The sequence below is a fragment of the Macadamia integrifolia genome, chromosome 7 (genome assembly GCF_013358625.1).
Source record: "Macadamia integrifolia cultivar HAES 741 chromosome 7, SCU_Mint_v3, whole genome shotgun sequence".
NCBI lineage: Eukaryota > Viridiplantae > Streptophyta > Magnoliopsida > Proteales > Proteaceae > Macadamia > Macadamia integrifolia.
The window spans coordinates 10,321,493-10,334,130 of record NC_056563.1 but is presented as its reverse complement, the minus strand read 5'-3'; positions in this window follow the sequence as shown (position 1 = coordinate 10,334,130).

Sequence of the window (12,638 nt, the reverse complement as noted above, 5' to 3'; positions counted from 1 at the left end):
AGGTACTGTTGACGCCGAAAGTTGGCTTTGATCTTGGGCTTTGAGATTGGAATCTTCTATGATCGTACCACGGCATTCCATATGTCAGAGACACTATTTTTTGCATTTGATTGATCAAAAGAGTTTTACCAAATTTTTCTGAGCCTGGTATTAGCCTGACTGCCCTTTAACCTAGGATAGTAGCAGTACCACCTTTCCTCAGAGAAGTTGTCCATGGTTAGCTGACTAGGTGAGTTTTCAACATCACCGATCAGCTAGCTTAAAACCATCCTAGCAGGCATTAAGGATCAAATCATCGTTTGGTCGAAGATTTTGATTCTGAAGTAGCCCGACGGACTTCGAGAGGTCACTGTTTGAATTTGTTTGAGGATGATGCCTTGGAGCTAGAGGGCTTAACATCTGGATCACCATCAGAAGGGTTTTGAGCCAGTTGTTCATGATGACAGTGAGCCAACATAGATCCTTTGATGGAACTAAGGCTATAGGCACCATCACTTGATTCTCCTTCTTCTGAGTCGGAATCGAGCTCAGCGAGGCGGGCAAGAAGTGCTTCCTTCTCACTTTTGATGCTTGATTTTAAGGAGGCCGAGAGAATCAGGACTAGTTTGAGGCCCATGATGCTTTGAATGAGGGCCAATTTTTTACATTTTGAGACATCACAATTATCCCACCATTTGACGTTGTATACCCGAGAGAGAACCGGGGCAATCCAGTCAAGGGTTTGGATGTCAGTGATCTCGTATTCCCAAAACAGGATCCATGCCAAGCGGCAATGGAGGAAAAACCAAAGGAGATCAGGTTGGTGAGGTTACTGTGGAGAGTGTAGGAAAAATATTTGGTAGGAATTTTAGATTTGGGGTGGTAGAATTTCAAACGTAGGACCATATTGATCCCACCACCAAGGAAACCAAAGGGGGGTTTGATTGTTGAATTTGTAATCAAAATAGAAAAATAAAAAATGAAGGTTAATCCTGTTTTGGAATTGAAAAGCTTTAAACCAAGCCTCTTGGTAATCATAGTAAGTATAACCAGAGGGATTGTAGGTATTTGAGAAATTTTTTGCTATGAGTGGATGGTTGTTCCAGTCTGGAAGACTGAGGATTTTGCAAATGGTTACAGTTGTATGTGTAACCAGGGATTTATCCTGTTTGTCAAAGTTTAATTTGAGTCTGACAGAGTCAGTATCTACGAGGATATATTCGTAGAATTCTTCTGTCTTTGCAGGAGAGGAGGAATAGAAATGCCATCCTTGAAAAAAGACTCTTTGGGCGATACTGATTGGAGAATCAATATAATTTTGTAGGAACTCTTCAGTGATGAAGAGTTCTTCTTTGAGGGGTTTTTCATAGTATTGGTTTTTGAGTTTGGATCCTTGGGTTGTTTGGAGAGGCTTGGTCTGTGTAGTTTGGAGGCTGGAGCTGGTTTTGGTTGTGGTTTGAAGGGGACCAGGAGCCGAGGAGAGGACCACGGCATGGGAGTATTGTCGGTTAGAGGAGGCCAATTGGGATTGGCTTCTGGTTGCAATTTTTTTTGAGGGAGTGGCAGTAGTGCCGTAACTTGCTTTTGAACAAACAAGGGAATTTGAAGAGGTGAACTGGACAAGTTGTTCTTTGTTAATATTTAGGAGCCTTTGTTTTAGATTTCCACCATATCCAATATCAGAGGCATTAGTTTCTACAATTTTAAATGCCTTGGGATTAGGAATAGACAGGCAAGGAATCTCTTTGACCAATCTTTTGATTGTTTGGACGACATTAATTTGGGTTGAGGACCAAGGAGCCAGGTTTCTCTTAAGTCTAAGAAATAGTGGCTCAGCAATTTTACTTATTTGGGGGAGAAAATCACACACGTAGTTTAAGCTTTCGAGAAACCTTTGTAACTGGGTTTTGTCTAGTATTTGGTCTGGGAATTTGTCACCAAAGAAAATGACACGATCGATAGGGGTTATGGTACCTTTTTCGATCAGGTATCCAAGAAAACAGACTTTGGTGAGAAAAAATTCCATTTTTTGTATTAAAAGGACTAGGCCATTTGCTTTTATAATTTGATAGAACTAAGGTCTTTGAAATTTTGATCTACTGAATCAGAAAAAACTAGAACATCATTAATATAGACAATTGTAAACTGTCCATAGGAGTTAAAGATGTCGTTCATAATTTTTTGAAATTCACTAGGAGTATTTTTGAGGCCGAATGGCATAACGTTCCATTCATAGAGGCCAAAGGGGGTTGTGAAGGTAGTTTTGTAACGCTCCTTTTCATGAAGCTGGATCTGCCAGAATCTAGATTTCTTATCAAATTTCAAAAATATTTTGGCTTAATAAATTCTTTGGAGATATCCTTTTGGTTGGGAATTGGCTAACGGACTCATTGAAGGGCATCGTTAAGGGGTTTGTAATTAACAACTAATCTTGGAGTGCCTCTTTCAATTTCAGAGGCTTTGTTTACATAGAAGGCCGTACAGCTCTAGGGGGAGGTGCTAGGCCTAATAAGTTGTTTTACAAGAAGGTTGTTGATTTCTTGTTCACAAGTTTCAGGAAGGGTTTGATTCATATGAGCTGGCCATGCCTTGGTGGGGATCTGAAGATCAAAGAAATCTTTGGCTTATGGGAGGGAAACCATATGTTTCTTTCGATGCCAAAAAGCATCAGGAACCTCAGAGCAAAGGTCATGCTCGAATTTGGAACGAAGTTGGTTAATTCGTTGGATAATTTTGGGATGGTTAATTTGCTCTATAATTCTTTGATGGAGAAGCTCATTTTTAAGAAAATTTAGTTGTTTAGTTTTATGGGTACTTTGGTTGATAGACATTTGAGCTTGTAAGAAGGGAAAAATGATCTTTTGACCATGAAACTTGGTAGTTCTACTGTCTTGAGTAATTTTGAAAGGTTTGAGTTTTTCAAGAAAGGGTTGGCCAAGAATAATAGTTTGATCACGGTCTTTGGCTAGAAGAAAGGTTTGGGGGAGGCAAAGACCATTTTTACAAATATGGGTATTTGATAATTTGTATTAGACATTCAATCCAGACCCATTAGCGGTAGCCAGTCTTTGGGTTGTACGTTCATAGTACTTGGTCAAAATGACACCTTCATTGATACAGTTAAGTTGGGCACCTGAATTCACAAGGGCGATGGTAGATAATTTGAAAGAGGTATTGATCACAAGAGTTATGTGGATATACCAATTTTGAGAGGGAATGGTATTAACAAATCTAGTATTTGACTCGGGGTTTGAGAATGGATTAACAAATGGTTCATTTGAGTCAATTTCATTGTTTGTTGAAGGGTTCTGTTGCTTTTGTGGACGAGAAAGGAGAGACAGTTGTTTGGTGGTTTTAATTTCATACTGCAATGTTGTGGTAGTAGATTCAAGAATTTTGATTCTTGCAGAGTGGTCAGGGTTGAAGGAGTTTGGAGTTTATCAAATTTTTGCATTATTTTTTGTAGGTTATAAGGTTGGGGAGTGTTTTGGGAAGCAACGTTTTGCTTAAGTTGTTCTAAGCAGGCTCTTTGTTGTTCTGGATCAACTAGATTATCTATATATTCAAAAATATTTGTTTGGGGAGATACTCGTAACATACGAATAGATTTAGGAGCACAATCTTCACAACTTGGACCAATAATGCAAGAGTCACAAGCACAGGCTTGGAAGTTGTCATTATCAGTAGAGCTGGAAATGAAATGCTCAGAAGCTTGGACTTAATTTAGTTTGAATTCTTGTTCATCAGAGGATGAAAAAGAGTTTTCTTGAAGACGAGCAAAAATTTGAGATTTGTTTGTTCAGAAATTTGCAAAGAATTAATTCTTTTTGAAACACGACAATATTTGATGATGTGGCCAGGTTTGCCACATCTAAAACAACCTTGGGAAGTTTGGTCTGGTTTGGAATTTTTAGGTGCCTTCAAAGGCTTCTTATACTTGGTATGTTTTAATTTAGAAGGGGACTTTTGGTAAAACTCAGGAGTAGGAAATAGTTTGAGTGAGACATATTTTTTATATTTGTAAAAGTCTTTGTAAAATTTACGAGAGGATTTGTGTTTATGTTTTGTTGGAGATTTAAGAAGAGCAAAGTCAAATTGTTCACAAAATCCTCCTAATTCACGTTTGTAAAATTTATTTTCTTTGTTAATTTGTTTTCTTAATCTAATATCAGTACAGAGGGCTAAGCCTTCTTCATGAATCAGATTAATAAGTTGGCTGTAAGTCATTTGATCATACGGGATAATTCCATCATTTTCTTTATGAAGACTTTGTTTGATTTTCTCAGAAAACAAAGTTGTGAGACTTATAAGAAATTTTTCTTTCCAACAGGGAAGGTTTACGTCAGGTCTGGTTAAAACTTTAGTCAAGATGGTATCTTTGTACCATTTGAAGTCATGTAATTTTTTAAACCTAAGGTTTGATAATTTTTCCACCGTTCGATCTTTGAGACGAGACGGGTTACCCAAAAAGTAATTTGCTATGCTGAAAATAAAGGTATTAACAGCATCCTCTATAGGTATTTATTCAACACCAAGGAGGGGAGTACCCTCAGGGCTGGTTTGGACTGCCATTAAAATTTCAGTTTTTTGGTCGTCAGTCAGGATATAATCCCACCATCCTTTTAGTTAGCCGGTAAAGCAAAAAACAAGCAAGGTAGCCACAACACTATCGGCCATATTCTTGATACGACATGCTTTGCTAACCATGGTCATTTCTTGTAATTTGTTCTAATTTTGGATTGTTGTTCAAGATTAAAGGTTTTGAAGAACTAGTCACGTTTTTGTTTTTTTTTTTTTTTTTTGTGATTCAAAATCTGTGCGAAGTAAGTGTTTTTCAATTTGATAGTTATCATTGGTTTGGAGCATATAGACACTAGGGTCACATTGGGGCAGAGCCACTTTTGACTGGGTCAGAGATTGAGGATGATTTTGGTCGGATTGGGTTGACTCAAAAATAGAGGATGAAGTCTCTAGGTTCCATGAACAACATGTTGGCCGGAATTTAATCCAGAAAGGTTTGGATTTGGAGGAGGATTTCTAAGGGGAGGACTCCAAGGGAAAGAATTGGAAGAGGTTGAAGCATCAGAGCATGATCTTTGAGAACTTTGATAAGTAGAATGGAACATTTATCGATTAAACTGAAAGGTAACTAGTCCATCTATGTGTTGGGAAATAGATTGGATGTTGGTGTTTGAAATTTGAGTTGGAATAGCAGTCGTTTGTAGCTGCCACTCAGCAGAGAAAGAGATGTCTTTTTATTGGATCAATTTTGGATAAACAATTTGACCTTGAATACAGTCAGTCTCAAGGTAAAGGGTAGAGCCTTTAGGAGAGCTTTTGAGGGCTTGGGGTTTGACGGTTTTCATGGCTTTATATTTGATACGGTGAATGATAAAAATGAGAACAGACCCATGCATCATCTTGTATCCGTGGATTTTGAGATTAATTTTGAGGGAATGAAGGATATTTGGGTCCTCTAAAGCTACATACATATTTGGATAAACATTGAAATAGACAGATCCATAACAGAGGCTAGTCTCAATGGCTCCTAAGAGGGAATAATTGAACTCAAGGAATCTTTGATCACGAAGGGCTAACAAGAGGGATGTGTTTAGGCCTTCGCAATGGAGAGGTTTGATGGCCACCTGGACGAGGCCAACATGAACATAACTGAATTTGTATTTATGGTAGAGGTCTTGTAGGGATCTTGGGTCAAAAAGGGTGATTTTTTTTTTTTTTATTTCAGGAGTAAAGTTTATAGTTTGTTCAACAGTTTTGATAGTTTTGAAATGGGTTAACCAATCCCTTTCGTAAACTTTTCTTTATGAAAGACATCTACCACGGCGGTATATATATATATATATATATGTATTTATGTGATTTTCTTTCTTTCACTAAAAATATTAAATTGTATCATTACTATATATATGTATGTATGTAAAGTATGATTATATATATATATATAGTAGGCATAGTTTAATTGATTTGAGTTTCGTGGGTTAAAGATTGAGTACTTTAGTAATTTAGTTACTTTGCGTATCTTTGGCTTAATTCATTTTAACTATTGGATCTTTTTCTTTGCTATGCCCATCTTTACCTCATTTTTTTGGTATTCCTCTTCAAACACATTTAATGGAATAATTTTAAAGAGGACCCGTTTAAAGTTAAATAGGTCTATACCTCGGTTAAGGCTTGATTAAGGCCCATTTATGGTAGCTCAATTGAAGCCTGAGATTGACTGGCCCAATTATTAACCGTACCATGTCCCTCAAAACTAGGCCCGTTTATTTAAACGGGCATTCATGGTGCAAGGCTTTCAAGTGGTCAAGCCCGATTAGGCCCCACCAAGATCGGCCTGGCCCGAGCGGTTGATACCCCTATATCTAACTATCAAATCAATAATCAAAATAATATATATACCATAAATGATAGACCTATTTAACTTTAAACGGGCTTTAAACCGGTATTCTTTAAAATTATTCCATTAAATGTGTTTGAAGAGGAATACCAAAAAAATGACGCAAAGATGGGCATAGCAAAGAAAAAGATCCAATAGTTAAAAATGAATTAAGCCAAAGATGCACAAAGTAACTAAATTACTAAAGTACTTGATCTTTAACCCACGAAACTCAAATCAATTAAACTATGCCTACATAAACCAAGTGTAGTAAGTTCAAATCAATTAAACTATGCATAAAAAAGATGAATGTTCATATAACAACTACTACCATCTCAATTGTACATATCACATACCCTTAGGACTAATTGTAAATAGTATTGAAAAAAAAAGAAAAAAAATACAAGTAGTATTAAAGGAGTCAGGCTAGGTCAGGCTTAAAGGAGTCGGTTCAAATCGGACTTGTAAATGTGTCAAGTAGGTCAGGCACCGGTCGGGCTAGGTGGCTACACCGTGTACTATCTATTTATAAATGTGTTGGGTTCAAACCCGACACATTTATTAATCAGGCTGGTCTAGGTCGGGCAATAAACATTTCGGGCTTGGTCGGGCCTACCAATTTGGCCTTGAAATTGACACCCCTAGTTAGACAATTGATCATTTGATTTTTATCCCTAGATAGTATCCTCATCTTAGTAATAGGATTACCTATCTTATTTGATTGGAGGTAAATTGATGACTTGTTTAGGTAAGTATGTCAGTGATTGGGAATGAGATAATTTGATTGGAGACAAATTGATGAGTTGTTCAGGTAAGTATGCGAGTGATTGGGAAGAAGATAATTTGATTGGAGATAAATTGGTGAGTTGTTTAGGTAAGTAGGTGAGTGATTGGGAAAATGATAAATTCATGATTCATAGGATGGATTTAGGATATTTTTGAAGGGTAATGATTTGATCACCCAAACTCTCATCAATCATATCCCTTGATTTACAGCTCTAATTAGGGAAGGTTATAGGTTGATTAGTATTCTTTCTATGGTCACCTAGGACCGAATTTCTTTATATATGAAATTTCATAATTAGACCCTTCTTTTCTCTCGCACGGGGTATTTGAGATTTTGAGTGAGTATGGAATGTTTCTAGGTTGGATTACCTTAATCAATTATCATCTCTGTCGATCGAAAGTAAGAAGTTGACTCTAAGATTAGTAATTCATCATAGCCGAAAGAGGGTGAAAAAATTGGGTGTCTATAAAATGCCCCTCTTTGGCTGAGGCTTGTGCCAATAGCCAAAGGGCAAAGAAAAGAACGACCACATTTTGTCACCCGGAGCATGTACTGCCATCATCTTTCTTATTAATGACGGAGATGAAAATGCAGCAGGTAATATTTCTTAACTACTTTAAAGTTTAGGACTTACCTGGGCTACCAATTGTAGGAAAGAAATTCGTTGCTCTTCCAATCCTGCAAAAGATGTTAGTACTTGATTTTTTACTTTTCCTATACTAGGCTTCCATGTGCTAGTCTAGGAAATTTTGTCTCCAAGCTAGGTCTTTCGAACCAATCTGGGCTATCTGGGACCATTGATTACAAGAAAAAAATTTGCCGCTCTTTCAATCTTGTAAAAGACAAAAATATTTTATTCTTGGATTTTTCTCAACTAGGCTTCCATGTGCCAGTTTCAAGAATCGATCAATGAGATCGGGCCACTCAGAGCCGAATCAAAGATATTAGGTTTCCTGGGGCCGGTTCAATGAGATTGGGCCTCCTGGGGCCTGTTTATTGAGATTCTTTCTTTCCTTGATTTTTGCCTTTTGTCCTTTGATTGGGATTCTTGAATTTGAACCCTTGGATTGGAATCTTGAATTTACCTTTCACATGTATTTGCTTTGAATTTTACTTTCTTTTTTGAATTTGAATTTCACCTTTTACATGCATGTGATGTAATTTTTATCTACCAATTGAATTTGATTTGTATTTCACCTTCCACTTGAATTTGGTTTTCACCTTCCACTTTCATGTGATGTAATTTTTATCTACCACTTGAATTTGTTTTTCACCTTCCACTTTCCTATGATGTATTTTTTATCTACCAATTGAATTTGATTTGTATTTCACCTTCCACTTGAATTTGATTTTCACCTTCCACTTTCATGTGATGCAATTTTTATCTACCACAAGAATTTACTTTGAATTTTGTATTTTGTGGTAAGAATCTTTGAGTTGCACCTTGGAATTGGAATCTCAAATTTTTTTTTTTTGAGAAAATGAATTCTTTTAACCATAACATGGTCCCCCCTCCTGTTCATTCCCTATTCTAATTTTTCTGAGTTGGGAACGATTCGTGAGCGAGTGAGCTCGGGTTTTTGAATCTTCTTGAAGATTCGAAGTTTTTTGCATTTTTTCGGGTTTCTTTAAAGTTTTTTCGAAGATCTTCAAGTTTTCCTTAAAGTTCTTCATTTTCCCCTTCAAGATCTTCATGGTTCTTGAGGAGGGGGCCATTTAGAGAATTTGAAGTCTTTTCGGGCCTTTTTGCAAATTGTGAAACTTCTTGGGGTTCCTATAATTTTGGAAAATATGGACAAAAGAAGAAAGAGAAGAACTTGGGGAGGAATCCGGTTGGATGGCGCAGAGAGCTGTGGTACATCTTCCCAGGGGATGATAGTCCCGTGGATTGGTACACTGGGTCGACGCTCCATAGGACCCGGGACCACATATACGACTCTACATGGGGCACATGGGTGAGTCCTACTTTATTTATTATATATATTTATTATATATGTTTTTTTTTATTATTATTTAGTTATCATATATTTTTTTTATCATTTTATTTAGAGATTCAATGAGGGAGTACCACCTATATTGGCCAGATATGGTCATCCAAATTCGGTTCGAGACTTGTACCAAGTGCTCCCTCACAGGGCTAAAGGACTAGTAGATTCAACTTAGCTGAGCCAATTGGCCTCGCTGGAGACCAAGAAGTTTAGCCCGACATTGGCTGGAGCTCTGATGGAGTGGTGGTGGCTAAGTACTCATTCCTTTCATCTCTCCACCGGCGAGATTACCATCACACCCTTGTGCTTCTATTCTTTGACAAGCATATCATTTAGAGGAAGGCCCCTCACCCTTCCTGAGACTCTGACAGCACAGGAGTTTACAGACTTGACGGGCATTGACATCCAGGATGATCAGAAACATATCCATTTAGGCGAGATTAGTGCCCGCTAGAAGAGAATGGACCTGAGGGTGCACCCCGGTAACTTTGCACAGGTAACCCGCTCCTTTCTTCTATTTACTGGGGCACAGTGTCTCTTTAGTGACCTCCGAGGTGGAGTGGATATTCGTATGGCTGCCCTTTTCCGAAATATTTGGGAGGTAGGCTCTTGGGATTGGGGTGGGGCCACCTATACTTACCTGTTGCGGACCCTCGACCCACTTTCATATGGAAACTGGGGCCTCAAGGGAGCAGGCTACATTCTTCAGGTGACTTCACACTTTTCCTTCTGCTCTCTTTTTTTTATTTGATTGATTGCACCTCCTGATTTTGATCTTTGAATTTAGCCTTTGTGTTATGAATACCTAGAGATTACCCCCTTACTGAAGGATCCTCGAAGCTCACCCTTCCCTATAGCCATAAGATGTGGAAATAGTTGGGTATTAAGGGGTCGGTGCCATCCTCCTAGGACCACCACCCGCTCTCTCCTGAGTGGACTCATAGAGGTAAGTAGTGTTTGGTATCAAATTTCCCTTTGCCTTGTGTTGTACTCATCTCTTCTTGATTTCGCAGGTAACTTGGAGACCATTTTAGCACCTTAGGTTTCCTAACCCTGACGAAGTTGCTCGGGCCAAGTACCTAACAGAGAATCATGTCTTGTTCAGGGGTATCTGGGGCCATGCTTGGTATTTAGGAGAGCGCGTCACACCCCAGTGGTCCGATTCTACCATGCACTCCCCTCCTTGTCTCCCTCCACCTACTATGCATCATCTGGAGCGTATCCCTATGGATCAGGCTAAGGGATTCATTGAAGGAGTATGGTATTACTCCTTCTTAGATTAGGGTGGGGATTATGGGGCCTTCCTTGAGAAGGAAATAGTCTGCGCTCCTTTCAGTCCTAAAGGGCCAATGTTATGTTTTCCCTCTTGAGCATTCTTTTCATACCTCAAATCCTTCTCTCTTTTTATATTTGATTGATGTTCTTTCAGTGGAGGACACGGCATGTGGACCCCCTCCTACTCAGTCACATGTAGGTGCTGCTGGCCAATCCCAAGCTAGGTCTTCTACTGTTGTGAGTGGATCCCTCAGGATAGCTACCATTCCTTTTCGTGGTTTCCCGGGCTGGTATTATCCCATTGCAACCCATCCTGGTATCCCTTAGCTCCTAGAGTATAGACTGGACATAGACACTTCTCTTAGACTACCCATTCTGTATGACTCTGTGAGTATCCGAACATCTCTCATTTGATTGGTTCTTGACTTGTTTTGACTAACATGCTCTTCCTTAGGTGTCTCTGAAGGTTTATGCCGAGATCAGGAGAATGCATCACAGTTTATGTGTGGTGGTGCTTGCTAAGGTATCATCCTTTTCTGTATCACTTCTTTTCTTGATCATTCCCTATGTTTCCCAGGAAGGGGAGAACAACGTCTTAAGGAGACAAGTCAACTCTTATCAACAAGAGATTGCCCGACAGTAGATGCAGATTAAGGATCTCACACAGAGATTGGCGAGTTTGGGATTAGCACCTACTAGCTCTTCGACCTTCCATGAGGATGACTGAGTATGGTTCAGATGAGAATTTTGACACCTAGGGATTTGTTCCTGCATTTCCTGTAAATATAAACATATGCATATCTTTTCTTTTTCTTTTTCCCTCTCCATATTTGTTTGTTATTATTTTTTTTTTTTACTTTTCTTTTATCGAACTTAGCATTTTATGAATGGAAATCTATCTTTGGGCATAAAGAAAATCTCCCTTTGTTTTATGGTTTTGAATTTTTTTTTTAGGCATAGTCAATTTCACAACTCATTTCTTCATTAGAATAATTGGGATAACATGAAAGTCCAAATATCTCTTCATTTTACTACCAAGTGAATTACATAAAAATAACTTTTCTACCATAAACAGGATAGGTAGGTAACAATATAGGGGGACAGTTCTTGGGATGGGTAAAAGTTCACTAACTCCTCTGGGTCTTCTGCTTTCAGTCCATACTGTCGGATGATGTAAGTAGGCAAGTAAAAGGACATGTGAGTCAATCCCATCAACCTGGCGTAGTTGCATTCCATGGTCTTCATCAGAAAATCCTCTTGTGGCTTCCCTGGGCATCTCCATGTAATATCCTTTGTAGTTCTTCCTTATAGGTACTCTTTCCAATCAACAATGAGCTTGAATTCTGGGGCTTCCCTCCTTTCTTGGTAACAAAGAGCTCCGAGTTGACATCCATTTAACGGACTGTTCAGCTTCAGTTTCTCAAGTAGCCAAAGTTGGAAAATAGCGAGACTTCTATGATAATGATCAAGTCCAAAACTACTGCTATGTCTCATGTCATCAAGTCCTTTAAATGTGTCTACAAGGACTGTAGGAATGATATCTCCTCCTTTCTTCAATTGCTTTACCACCTTTATTAGAACAAGTCACCACGTCCAGGAGTTTGGAGAACATAGCTAGCTATCATGCACAGTAGATAAACTTCCTATGATCTTTGCTGGTGGATTTCCCCTAGTGGTAGGTATAGAATAAAGATCCTGGCCACCTTTAGAATGTTAATCTTCCCATATCTAAATCTCCTCTGAGTGGTCTTTCTTCAAAGATGGTTGAATTAACTTGCCCTTAGGTGGAGATAGCATATAAACTCAGAATTCTTTGAGAGTTGGATAGGTCTCAACCAACCCAAACCGAAATACATGAAGATCGGCATCCCAATGTTAAGGCACCTGTCAAAGCAGATTATGATGTAGCTCTATGCACCCAATCCGACTGAGTATTGACATACTCATAGATTCTAGTAGTTCTGGTGTCACTATGTTTATGTCTACGGTCCATTTCCTCAATGTCTTATCCAAAGAGTCCATGACTTTTCCTGAAACCATTATAAGAAAAGAAGAGATGTGATGATTTGCCAAAGTATCACTCATTAGTTGTTGACACAACCAAACCTTTACCTATATTGCATCAAACTCTTTTTTTTCTTCTTTTTTTTTTTTTTACTAATCAAGGGTGGAAAATGAACTGGCCTTGATACACCAGTGCTGGGTGGTGACT